Genomic DNA, 13634 nt, shown 5'->3' with positions numbered 1-13634 from the left:
AGCACTCGGAAGACAGAGGCGAGCAGAACTCTGTGAGTTCGAGACCAGCCTGAGCTACATCACAGTGCAAACCTGTTTCAAAAAATATAATTATATACCTATTTTTCATATATAATATAATTTTATATATACACACATATATTATATATATTATATATTTGCATGTGCATATATCTAGGACTCAAAGATGGACTTAAAAGTCCATGGGGTTGGGTGGAGAGCTTGAAGCTTTAACCAAAATATATCTTCTTAATCTTTGCCTCTCCCCCTCCTCCCCTCTCCTCTCCCCTTCTTTCCCCTCCCCTCTCTTCTCCCCTCCTTCCCCCTCTTCTCCTCTCCCCTCCACTCCCCTCTCCTCTCCTCTTCCCTCTCCCCTCCCCTCTCCTCTTCTCCCAGCCTTGTAATCTTTATGTTTCAGCCTCCTGAGTGCTGGAATCACATCTGTGTAACATGTGGCATGAGTTCTCATTTTGAACAATACTTCTCAAAAGGTACACTTTGCATCTTACCTCAGAAAGATTAGATTAAAAGTTATATATAGGGCTGGAGAGATGGCTCAGTGGTTAAGAGAAATGGCTGCTCTTCCAGAGGTCCTGAGTTCAATTCCCAGCAACCACATGGTGGCTCACAACCATCTGCAAAGGGATCAGATGCCCTCTTCTGGTGTGTCTGAAGACAGCGACAGTGTACTCACATACATAAAAAGTTATGGGGGTTGGGGATTTGGCTCAGTGGTAGAGCGCTTGCCTAGCAACTGCAAGGCCCTGGGTTCGGTCCCCAGCTCCAAAAAAAAAAAAAAAAGAAAAAAAAGTTATGTATATGTACCTTAAAAAGATCTCATTGTTTTAGGGCTTTAGCTTCTACACTTAGGTGTGTAATTCATTCTGAGCTAATAACATGTATATGGTTTGCGGTAAGGAATGGGGTTCAACAGTTTGCTGTATAGATGACTGTGTGGGACAATGTTTCCTGAAGAGCACCGCCTTTCATCCCAGTGAACTGCATGCACAACTCTTCTGAGAACTGAGTACAGAATTAGGTTTGTTTCTGGACTCTGGTTTATGCCGCTGATCTGTTGATCCATAAGCACAATATTGTTGAACATTCTGGATAATGTAAAGATACCTACCTGACAAAGTCAAGGACCAAAGCCTGGGGATTTCTTTAAGAAAGAATGTTGAGTTGAAATTTCAATTTCCTTGTGGATATAGGTTTATTCATGTTTTCTTTGAGTTAGTTTTGGCAGTATGTATCTTTTAAATAGTTTTATTATTTTATCTAAGTTGTTAAATCAATTAGCATAAACTTAATAGCATTCCCTCACCACTCTGGATTTGTTTGTTTTGAGATGGAGTCTCTCTGTGTAGCCCTGGCTGTCCTGGAACTGGCCATGTAGACCAGGCTGGCCCTGAACACCCAGTGATCTGCCTGCTTCTCTCTCTTGAGTGTGGAATTAAAGGCACGCATCACCATACCTGGCCTGCCATCCAAATTGTAGCCTTGTTTCAGTTCTCCATCTCTTTATATGTCTATGTTGCAAGAAGGGTGAATTTCTTGAAGATCCAAGAATTTGCTCAGTTTTATCTAATCTCTTGCTAGCTTACCAATGGAATTCCAACAGAACTTTCTTTTTGTATTTCTAAAGAAGCTATAGGTATTTTTGTTACCACATGATGCTATTTTTTAAAAAATGATTTGTTTTATTTATTATTTTATTTATTTTTTCAAGCCAAGGTCTTGCTATCAAAAAAATTTACATTAAAACTCGCGCACGCACACACACACACACACACACACACACACACACACACACACACACACACGAGTCCTTGGAGGTCAGAAGAGGACATCTTGATTCCTCTGGAATTTCAGGTGGTTGTAAGCTGCCCAATATGGTCAAACTTGATTCCTCTGAGTCAGTAGCAAGCCCTCTTAACTTCCGAGCCATCTCTCCAGTCCCATTGGTCCTATTTTTAAGGATGGCTTTTGTCCCTCTGAATGAGCACATTTGGAACTTCCACATTTTAGGGCACCCTGGGTTAGGTATGCTCTTTTGTTTTTCTGGGTGAGTTGGAATTCCCCTTTCATTGACAGGAGAGCTTATTTGGGGTCCCCGGTTTGTTTAGAGGTTTTTTTAGTTCCAGGTCCTAGCGTTCAGTAGCACCTGCCTTCACCCCAGCACTCAGGAGGCAGAGGCAGATGAACCTCTGGGAGTTTGAGATCTACAATGCAAGTTCCAGGGCTAGCCAGAGCTCCATGGTAAGACCCTGTCTCAAAAGATAAACTAACAACAACAAAAGATCCAGTGCCTACCCTTTGCCAGCACTGGAGTGAAAAGTAGAATTTTAGATTGTTTAGATTGATCTATACATGAAATTGAATTAAAAATATAACTACACCAATTCTCAGATCATCCAAATATTCTGTTGCAATGATACTCTTGAGTTTCAGCTTTAGAAACAACATAAATGTATGGCAGTTGATTTGAACCATGCACTTTTGACTACATCAAAACAGAGCCCTGGCTTACACGGTATAAGGTGCGCCCTCCCACTTGGCTCTAAGGTTGCACAGGGTAGCACCCCCATCTATACTTGATGAATGGCATACCCACGGGGGCTTGATTTGTTTTATATTTTTGAAAACAAGATTCATTTCAGGGTTGTATGCTTTATGGGCATTTAGAGAGCAGTGTTAAAACCTTTCCTTCATTTCTTTCCATAGAAAATTGCAAAGTCAACATTATGCTTGCAGAAATGCTTCACGCATGCGTTTTCCGCTACAGTTACCAAAATCTCCACAGAGGCTGAGTCACTGTTACAGTTACCTGATGATGGTGAGGGGCTCTGGACCCTGTGGCCTGAGCAGAAGGGGAGGGACAGAAAGGAAAGGTGATAGCTTCACCATAGAGGCATAGAAAGCCAAAGGAAAGACATGCCCAAGTCTCCCCCCCCCCTTTAATGTCTCTTCATTTAAAAACAGTTTTCTGTTTAAGAGCAGCTCAGTTTCAGTCAGATGTTCTTTCAATGGCTTATCTGTCTTGCCAAGAATCAGATGAAAAAATAAACATGTCTGTATTCATTGTCGGGAGATTAAGTTCCAATAAACTGCAACTTATAGCACACATGGGACATGTGTCTGTTAGTGTGGCTGGACTTACCAATCTTATCTCAATACCAGGCGTGCAATCAGGAGCAACCGGTGTGTGTGTGTGTCTGTGTGTGTGTGTCTGTGTGTGTGTGTCTGTGTGTGTGTGAAGCCGAGTCCTTTTCTTACACATCTGGGAATGGTCCGAACCTAACATAGATCAGGACAAAGGAAGGCCACTCAGTGTAGCTCTGCTGAAGGGATGGAGAGATGAACCCCATGACGAGAAAGGGTAAGAAGCCTGTGGAGGTTCTGAGATGTCTCACGGGGCAGATCATGGGCATATGAACAGACACTTGATGACCATTCGCTTTATTTTGCCTCCTCGGAGAGGAAAGTTGACTTATTCTTAGTTTCATAGTTCTGTAGTTTCTAGCTCTCTATTGGAGCTTGGTGTTCTTTCTCCCTTGTGGACACTATGTACCCCAAAGGAAGGCAGGTAGGTGGTACCTCAAATACAGTCTGTTTCTCAGAGTTAACAAAGGAAGCCCCCAAGGTAAGGGAGGGCATGGGGGAGAAAAGAAACAACTAGGAGATTGGGTATAAGTTCAAGTGAGGGGTGCTGGAACCCTGGGGAGGATGGTGGGGGTGGGGCGGGGTGGGGCAGGGATGGAGTCATGTCAGTGATGACAGTTTAAGGGATTGTTTGGATGTAGGGAGTGAGGCAGACCGAGGAGACAGGATGAAGGCCTGCTTCCTGGCTTGGGTAACTGGGTAACACGCACTGCAGTTACCCAACATGGAAAAGGCCGGAAATGGAAAAGTACTGGGCAGAAGATGCCTTTGGATGGAGCCACAACACCTCACTCACTTGACTCATAGCCTAAATCTCACAAACTTCCTGTGGGGCCTACAAATCCCTTTGCCAGGAAACAAACAAAAAAATGGGTTTTCCTGCTGTTATTTATAAGTGTAACTGCCAAGCATTTGCTTTTTTAAAGGCCCAGCTCTTGGCTCCTTCCTGCTCTAGGGTACCTGCCTATGAGCCATTGGTGGGGTGCAGAAGCACTCACTGGAGCCAGCACCTCTATGCCTATACTCTTTGCAAGCCTGGGGTTCCACATACCTTGGAAGAATGGGGAGATAGCTACTGAGGATCGAACCCTAGCACCTTGCAGAAGCTAATCACAGTCTCTCTCTCTCTCTCTCTCTCTCTCTCTCTCTCTCTCTCTCTCTCTCTCTCTCACTGTGTGTGTGTATGTGTGTGTGTTTGTGTGTGTAAGTGTGCACATACATGTTCATATATGTGTATGTTGTATGGAAGTATGTGCAGGTATATGTCGGAGGGCAACGTTGGTCTTCCCCAGTCACTGACTATCATTTTTGACTCAGGGTCCATCATTCTGAACCTGGAGGTCACCAATAATTCACCTAGTCCAGTTTGTGCTGCCCATGGACTCGTGGACTTGGGGCCATGCAGTGGGATTGTGGTCAACCTCCAGGTGCCATAACCTTGAGGAAAAATAATGCTCTCTTTCCCAGAACTTATCCGCTCTTAATAGCTCTTCGGCCATGGGTGGGGGGCTCATGAGCCCTTCCCCCTTTCCATATTTTTTAAAGAGTAGGTGCTGTGGTTCAAACTCTGGTCCTCACAGATACTTAATCTACTAAGCTGTTTCCAAAGCCCTTCCCAACAGTCAGTTTTTTTTTTTTTTTTTTTTGGTTCTTTTTTTCGGAGCTGGGGACCGAACCCAGGGCCTTGCGCATCCTAGGCAAGCGCTCTACCACTGAGCTAAATCCCCAGCCCCCCAACAGTCAGTTTTATGTGTCAACTTGGCTTGCAGGCTGTACTACATTAATATGTGGTCAGATGGTAGTCTAGACCAGCAGTTCTCAACCTTCCCGATGCTGTGACCCTTTAATACAGTTCCCCATATTGTGGTGACCCCTAACCACATTATTTTTGTTACTCTTCGTAATACTGTAATGTTGCTAGTGTTATGGATTGTAATATAAATATCTATATTTCTGATGGTCTTAGGTGACCCCTGGGAAGGGATTGTTTGATCCCCACCCCCACCAAACACACTAGGGGTCATGACCTGAAGGTTGAGAACCACTAGTCTGCATGTTGCTGTAAAACTCTCTCTCTTCGTGTTGTCAACATTTACATTTGTAGACGTTGAGTACACTCAGATCTCCGTGATGTGGAATGGCCTTCTAATCAGTTGACAACCTTGATAGAAACAGACTGAATGTCCCCTAAGGAGAGGGAGCTCTGCCAACAGGGAGCGGGGTGACCTTATCCTCCACTCTTCCCTATTTCTCTAGCTTGTAGTGTGTGTGTGTGTGTGTGTGTGTGTGTGTGTGTGTGTCTGCGCGTGCTTTTGAATGTGTGTGTGACATGTGTGTGGTATGTGTATGTGTATTAATGTGTGGTGTTTGTGTGTGTGAGTAAACGTGTGTATGTGTGTGTCTGTGAGAGTGTGTGTGTGTGTATGTGTGGTGTGTGTGCATTTGAGTATGTATGTGGTATATGTGTGCATGTAGCTTGTGTGTGATGTGTGTGTGTGTATATGAGTGTGTGGGGTGTGTGTGTGTGTATGTGTGTGTGGGGTGTGTGTGTGTGTGTGTGTATGTGTGTGTATGTGTGTGTATATGTCTTTTGTCCCCACTGGACCTTCAAATGCACAGAAAAGTACACAGACTCTCCTTAATAGTTTCAACAGATTAAGAGATGCAGTGTGTGATTCTGAGAGCATTTTGGTAAGTATAAGAATCAGTTTGTCCATGACATAATATTTGACATGATGTCATACATGAGCTTTAAATTAGCCTACTCAGAGAAGTGCCTTCTGGAAATTAACAAGACCTTCAGAGACAGAGGTGTCAGGATATTTTCCTTCTGTCTAGCCACTCATTACCACACCGCTTCACAGACCAAGGATGAGGGGTTCACGAGAGTGATTTACAACCCAGCCACAAATAGCCCAGGTTAGTGGAAATCTCCCCACATGTTGGCATCTGGCTTCCTCCTCTAATGCCCAGTGATGTTGCAAGTTTGTGTCTCCTCTGGAGAAAACTGGTAGGAAGTTCAGAGAGGATCAATTATTCCAGCTGTGGAAAACACCAGCCATATTGACCCCCAAATGCTGTCACCGTGACAGCTAGCTTTTCTTAGTCTTCATTTTCAGTAGCTATTTTATGACTTTTAACATCCGTATTAGTAAATCATCTTTAGACTCAAGCAACTGAAAGAAACTCGAATTAGCTTGAATAGAAAAGGGAAACTATTACATAAGAACACAAGAGTTTCATGGAACCCACAGGTAAAGAAATATAACTGGGTCTCAGTAGGGGAGTGGAAAGTGTTTAAGACTTCCTGCTTCATGTTTTGTTTTCCCTCTATAGTGTTTATAACAATTAATAAAAGCAGGTGACTTCAACTGAGTGCTTAGTGTGCCCCACAAGAACACTTGGAAAAACGTATTTTTCGAATCACCTCCACTATACTTGTGAGGAGTCTACGACACAGATGTGGAAGTGCCCCCGTCGTGTCCCCACTTAGGAAGTGGCAGACATGAATTTGTGGCTCAGCAGATTGGTTCTGGAGCAGGTTCCCCTAAGTTCTGCATATTGGGGCAGACCCAGATTGGAGAGATGTCCCAGAGCCTTCCCTTTGCAGGCTCAGCTGCGGGTGTGTGACTACTTTTAGGGAGGAGGGGCAGGGGGAAGATGAGGATCCCATCAGGATGGCTACATCTGAGGAAACCATGGCCAAGGAAGCTCTGACATCTGCTTCTGTGGAAAATTCCCTATTGGCAAAGCTTATGTCCCTTTTACCATTTGAATCCACCCAATCGGCCTGCATGGCTGGCTGCCTTTGAGGCATTTAAGGTCTGAATGCTGGGCTGCTGGAGTTCTCCAATCCCCCACCTCCCTCTAACACCCTACTTGCTTTTACAGTCTCCATACACTATGCAAGACACTGTTGACACGCACGATTCTTGGGTTAAATACAGCAGAGCAGAGGCTCATGCCTTTACTGACACCATCTTCTCACAGGACTATTCCGTATTGTCTCCTGTCGTCTACAAATAAAAGTCCCATCTGTCTGTCTGTGTATATGTCTCTGTGTGTTACAGCTACACAGCTACCCACATAATTTAAAATACACAAGGCATCCTAATTACCAAGTTAAGAGAGAATGAAAGCAAAGTAACTCGTGACAACACATTGTACAAACGCTTGGGCCCAGCTGCCTTACACATAAGCAAACAGAAGTTTGCACCTGCTTACACACATGTTTCCATTCACAAGGAGTAAGAAGACCAGAAACTCTTTGTGGAGAAAGTGCAGAAAATGAGAGAGTAGAGTTAACAGGGATAAAGAACAGGCCACAGATATTTGTAGCTGACAAAATAAAAAGGAAGCTATCCAAGCAAAGTCATGGGTGTGTCTCCAGAGAGCCAAAGAATCACACACACACATGCACACGCACATACACACACCACCACCACCACCATACACATACATACACCATACAGTCTCATACAACATACATACCACATATACACACACACATCACACACATCCCACATACATATACATCATATACACATACCTCACACCCCACACACTCACTCACACACACACACACACCACATATACAACACACGCACACAATACTCATATACACTCATGTCATGTACACACACACACTCACATACACATACCACACATACTACACACATACACACTCTCACATACACCATACACACACATATACACTCACATACATACTCATATACACTCATGCCATGCACACACACTTACACACCCATACCACACTTTCATATATTATACCACTACACTATATACATATACAGTCTTACATACACCAAACACACACATCACACACATACACACACACACACACACACACACACACACACTTTTTTAAAGTATTTTTTATGCTCCTGTCTTGATTGCTGTCTTGAGCCTTACTTCCCTGTCTGCTAACGTAGACCTAGTCCCGGAAGCCTTAAGCTTCCGCATAAGCTTATCTAGGCCAGAATGTTTTCGGTATCTGAGACTCGCTGCTGAATACGCTTTCTTGTTCTCAGAGATCTCTGGCTGGCGAGTTCAACTCAACTGTTCTGGCACAAACTCCTCTCTAAAGTGACTGATTCAGTCTGGCTTCTCTCAGCCTTTGACTGAACTGCTCTGCTTGGCCTCATACTACCTTTGGCAACCTGTTCTAATCTCCTGGCTCCTTCCCATTCTCTGCTTTGTTATGTCTTTAACTGTGTCAAGCTCGTTTTCTCTGCAACCGTCTCTGTAAAACTGTGCTGGTAAAACTGCCTCCTCTTTCTCTCTCCACTGCTCTCTGAAGTAGCTTTCCTGTCCTCTCCTAATGAGAGCTGAGCGGATCATATTCTGTAAGATCTTTCTCTGGTTCATCATTTTGTCTGCTACTCAGTTTCAAACATGGGTGCTTCCTTCCACAAACAAACTTTGCCTTCGTTGTCTGGGATTAAAAGTGTGTACAAAGGGCTTGTCTGCATTCCAGCCAGCGGGATCATAGGGCTGAGCCACACCGCAGCTAGAAACAGGTTTTTTTCAGTAAATAACACAGTCTTGGGGCTCACACTGTGATAAAATATCCTGCAACATACTCTCTCACATACATCACACATATACACACATACACATCACACACACACACATACCACACATACTCACATACACATGCACACTTCACACACACTCAAACACACATACACATCACACACACATATACACCACACACTCTCACACACATACACCACACCCCACACACATACATACACACTACACACACACCACACATACATATATATATACACCACACACTCACACCACATATACACCACATATACATATACCACACACTCATACCACACACACTCATACTATACATATACACTACACACACATACTACACACTCACATCATACACATACTACACACATACACATCACACACACATACATACCATTCACATTCACACACACACACCAAACACATACATACCACATACAAACACACCACACATACCACACACATGCACACATACATACATTACACACATATATTTCACACATACCTGCATACCACACATAGTCACATGCATATGCATTACACACACATTCACATACACTCACATCACACACTCAGTCACACACGCATACCGCATACAATACACCATACATACACATACTCTCTAACATACACAACAATTATATTTACACACACCACACATACCACACACCCCTTCCTGGACATGGCAGAAGTAAGGAAAATGAGATTCATTTATTTTTGGCTGTCAGATGGTCTTTTATTGAAATATATTCTCTTGTTGCCTCTTAAGGAGCTAGGCATACACATCCCTGCACCCCTGCTGATGTCATCTATGATGTCCAGGGTGGCAGCCATCCACATTGCAGCCCACAAACTGGGCAGTACCCGGAATCCCCTTAATAGTTCCAGAAAATTCTCTGGCTAAAGATCATCGTTGTTGCATCTCGTCTGGCAATGTTGATAGTCACATGAAAGGCGATGTTTCCTCTGTATTTAATATTTTCCTGCTTTTGTCAGGCTCTTGGTGGCTCCCTGAAGGCTTGGGTGAGCAGGGCAGAAGCAGAGGGGACCATCTTATCTGGGTCTGTCTGTTCTGAACTGCCAGTTTCACTGTTACCCTCAGACCTTTCCAATCACCAGTGCCCTTGGCAACGTTATCACCAACATTCCTTGGAGACAGACCCATGGGACGGATCTTGGAGGTGAAGGCAGATGTAGTGTTGACTTTGCCTCTAGTGCACCTCAACATGACTTTGTTCTTGCATTGGGGTTGCGTGGTGGAGGTGGCTGGGGTCTGATAAACCCAGATTTAGGATGATCAAAGAAAGTTGCACCAAAGCCTCCCCTGACCTGAGAATGGGTAAGATTTATTTTGGTTCATGGCTTCAGAGGGATCAGACATGATCACCTCTGGCCTCGTACAGTTGGCAAGAACTCTATGGTAATCGGAGCATGTGTCAGGTAATTGGAGCATGTGTGTCAGGCGACCACTGTACAAATCATGGTGACAGCTATCCAAATTACTGTGGGGATGGGCTAGGGGTTCTCTTCCCTCAATGATCTCTGCTTAACTCACCTACTTCCTCCAGCCAGGTCCCGCCTCCCTGTTACTAGGTGACGACCAATCTTGTGATACATGAGTCACTCTTCAGGTAGTGCATTACATTCAGACTATAACAATGTGGGAGGAGGAAAGAGAAGACAGAGAGAAAGGAACTAGGTAAGGAAACAACTATGTCCCAAGATGTCCTGTGTACTTCAGGAAGCTGGGCCCCAGAGGAACTGGCTTTAATCTAGTCTGAAGGCAGGAAGACTTGAGACTCAGAGAGACCGTATGTTTTGGGTTGAATCTAACTAGAAGAGAAAATTGATACAGCATTTCAAAGGCAGTCAGGTAGGAGGGATTCTGTCTTAGGAACTGTCTAAGGCCTTCAAATGTTTGGATAAATCCCTTCACATCAGGGAGAGCAGTTTCTTGACTCAGCCTGCTGAGTAAAATGTTAATCTCATTTAAAAAACAATACCAGAAACACCCAGGATAATATTTGATTAAATATCTGGACATCTTCTGGCCCAGTCAAGTTGATGGTCAAAGTGACCACCCTGGGCCTGGGAGATGGTGTGGGTAAAGTGCTCGCCACGCAAGTGTGAGGACCTTACTTCAAATCTGCCGAAGCTATGCAAAAAGCTAGGTGTAGCAGGATCTGCGTTCTCAAGGTTAGAAGTGCGGCAGAGACAGGAGGTCCCAGGAAGCTCGAGGCCCAAGGTGCTTGGCAGATACAGCAGTGAACAACGAAGAGACCCTGAATCAAACGAGGGGAGAGGTGAGGCCGGTAACTGAGGACATCGTCCGCTCTCCACTCTGTGGCATGTACCCATGTGGATGCGCATGCGCACACGCGCGCAAGTGAGTAAATGAGCATACACACTAAAAAGAAAAAGAAAGGCTAATAAGACATGTTCGACCTCCTGTGAATGGGGCTTCTTAATAACAATACGTGGAAAAACCTCAGGGAGTCTGTGGTGTTTGGGAATGGAGATCGCTTATTGGACTCCCAAAAATGCAGATTCCTCCAGCCCTTCTCTTCATTGCAGGGCACAGAATTCAGGCTGCGGAGAAAACTTCAGACTCAGCAGCTGCTTTTGTTACATTTCTCTATTATCCTCATTCCACTGAATTCTAATTGGGCTCTATTATTTCTTTTATTTACTTTGTAGCATGACTCCTATATTTCTAGTTTGTTAACATAGATATTTGACACATTTACTTTAAGCTTTTCCTGTACCCTAACTCACACGTTGAAATTGACAAGATTCCCTGAAATCATTGCCTGCTTTAGCTGCAGATCATCCATTTGACAAGCCATATTTTTGTTAGTGATCAGTTTGAAATGTTTTCTAGTTTATCTCGTGGTTTCCTTTGTGACTCCAGAGATGTTTATAACAGTATGCTACCTCCAAATATTTGATTTTTTCCTAAACAACTTACTGCTATTGATTTCTAACTTAATGGCTTTTCTTTAAATTTTCTATCTTTCAAAATATATGGACTCTCAAAATATATGGTCTGACTCACTAGCATGGTGAGTATTGTATGCGTACTTTATAAGAATGGTTCCTCTGCAAAGATTGGTGGAGATTTTAGTTTTTCTTTATTTACTATAATATTTTATTTTATTTTTGTTTTTCAAGACAGAGTTGCTCAGTGTAGCCTTGGTTGTCCTGGAACTAGCTCTGTAGCCTGGCCTTGAACTCATAGATATCTGCCTGCCTCTGCCTGTGAGTGCTGGGATCAAAGGCCTGCACCACCACTGCCTGGCTATTATAGTATTTATTAATTCTAATTCCATTCTAATGTCTTTTGGTCATATTCACCTCGTCCCCACCCCCAATTCCTCCATATTTGCCTCCCCATTCTCCTCAGCTTTGTGTCCCTCCCACCTCCCGCCCACTTCTAATAACCCACCAACTCCAGTTTGTTTTTCCTGCACTCATGGGTGTGGGCAACCAATGGAGCCAGGTATTAGGATTTTTATAACTGTTTGTTTGATCTGAACTATTTTGGGGGAGCCTGCCAGTTCCCTTCTGCTTTCTTTGGGGCTTTTTATTTCTCCCAGTTCTTAAGAGGAGGTGTTGGGACTTCAACAGGGATCCAGGACCTTTTTTGTTGCCATTTTTTACGGTTTTGCTGCATGCTGCTTGAAGCTGCCACACTGTACTGTGCCTTCCAAGGCCCTGGCCTCTTTGTGGTCCTAAAATGTCTCCTGTGTCAATGATACTCCTTACCCTGATGTTTATTTTGTCTCAACTGGTACTGACGCCTTTGTTTTCTCTGCAGTTACTTTGACCTGTGTATCTGTGCTAAGCGTGTCTCTCGACAGCATGCACACAGGTCTTCCTCCTCTGCCTTGTGTTTGAAGTTAACCATCCTCAGATTTATTCCCTAACTGCCTCATCTAAGGCTTCCCTCCTGAATTTTCCTTCCCTATGTTGTCTTTCGGGAACTATCTCAACACTTAAATCATACATCCATAACAGTTATTCCTGGTGCCTCTTTTTGTTTTTGGAGATCATCCAAAATTACCACAATTTGTTTCTTCAATTTGCCCAAATCCACTTAGAAAATAATATTTTATAGCTTTCTACACATCATAGCATCTAACAGCAGCATGTTTCCATATGTGGTTGTCAGGATGCAAGAAACATGTCCTCTGTCATTGAGATTCCTTAGCTGTAACTCTAGAAATCACCCTGACAAAAGGCAGACAAGCAAGAGAAAACCAAACAAATTCCTAAAAGCCAGTCAGGTGCCAGCTCAAAAAGATAGCTAAGCTAGAACCTGGGACCTTAACAAACAATAGGAACTCTTAAGGGAATGGAGAGGCAGGTAGTCAGGGAGCTTGGCTTTTATAGGATGACCACCAGGAGATGAAGAGCAGAGACTATTTTAGGAAAGTCTCGTTTACAGTCCCATCTTGCTTGGTGCCTTCTTCACTACCACCAGCTCCTTCAGAAGGAACATCTAGTGGCCTGTGAGTCTCAGGACTTCCTGCTTTACATCAGATTAGGGAAGCCTTGGGGTGGGGTGGGGGACTTATTGTATCTGTTTTCATTTGCCTCTAGCTCAATTCACATAGTCCTATGACGAAGCAGCCTGTTTGGGTGTGATGTCTTCTGGTCCACTGAACTACATACACACTCACTCACGCCCACCCCCAAGCACATGTGTGTGTGTGTGTGTGTGTGTGTGTGAGGCATATACACACAGGCACACACAAAGAAGCACACACACCCAGGCACACACACACAGAAGCACACACACATGCACACACACACACACACACGCAGAGGCACACACACACGCAGAGGCACACACACACATAGGCACACACACAGGCACACACACACATACCAGGCATACACAC

The 13634-nt window shown here is 44.0% G+C and overlaps 1 pseudogene; it reads right to left on the bottom strand.

The window, feature by feature from the left end:
- Positions 1 to 9441: 9441 nt before the first annotated feature.
- On the bottom strand, positions 9442 to 10111 carry LOC148006943 (large ribosomal subunit protein uL11 pseudogene; annotated as a pseudogene).
- Positions 10112 to 13634: the final 3523 nt, after the last annotated feature.

This window comes from Rattus norvegicus, chromosome 1, assembly GCF_021556685.1.
Source record: "Rattus norvegicus strain SHRSP/BbbUtx chromosome 1, alternate assembly SHRSP_T2T, whole genome shotgun sequence".
Taxonomy (NCBI): Eukaryota; Metazoa; Chordata; class Mammalia; order Rodentia; family Muridae; genus Rattus; species Rattus norvegicus.
The sequence above is the reverse complement of the archived record's forward strand: the minus strand, read 5'-3'. Positions and strand labels throughout refer to the sequence as shown.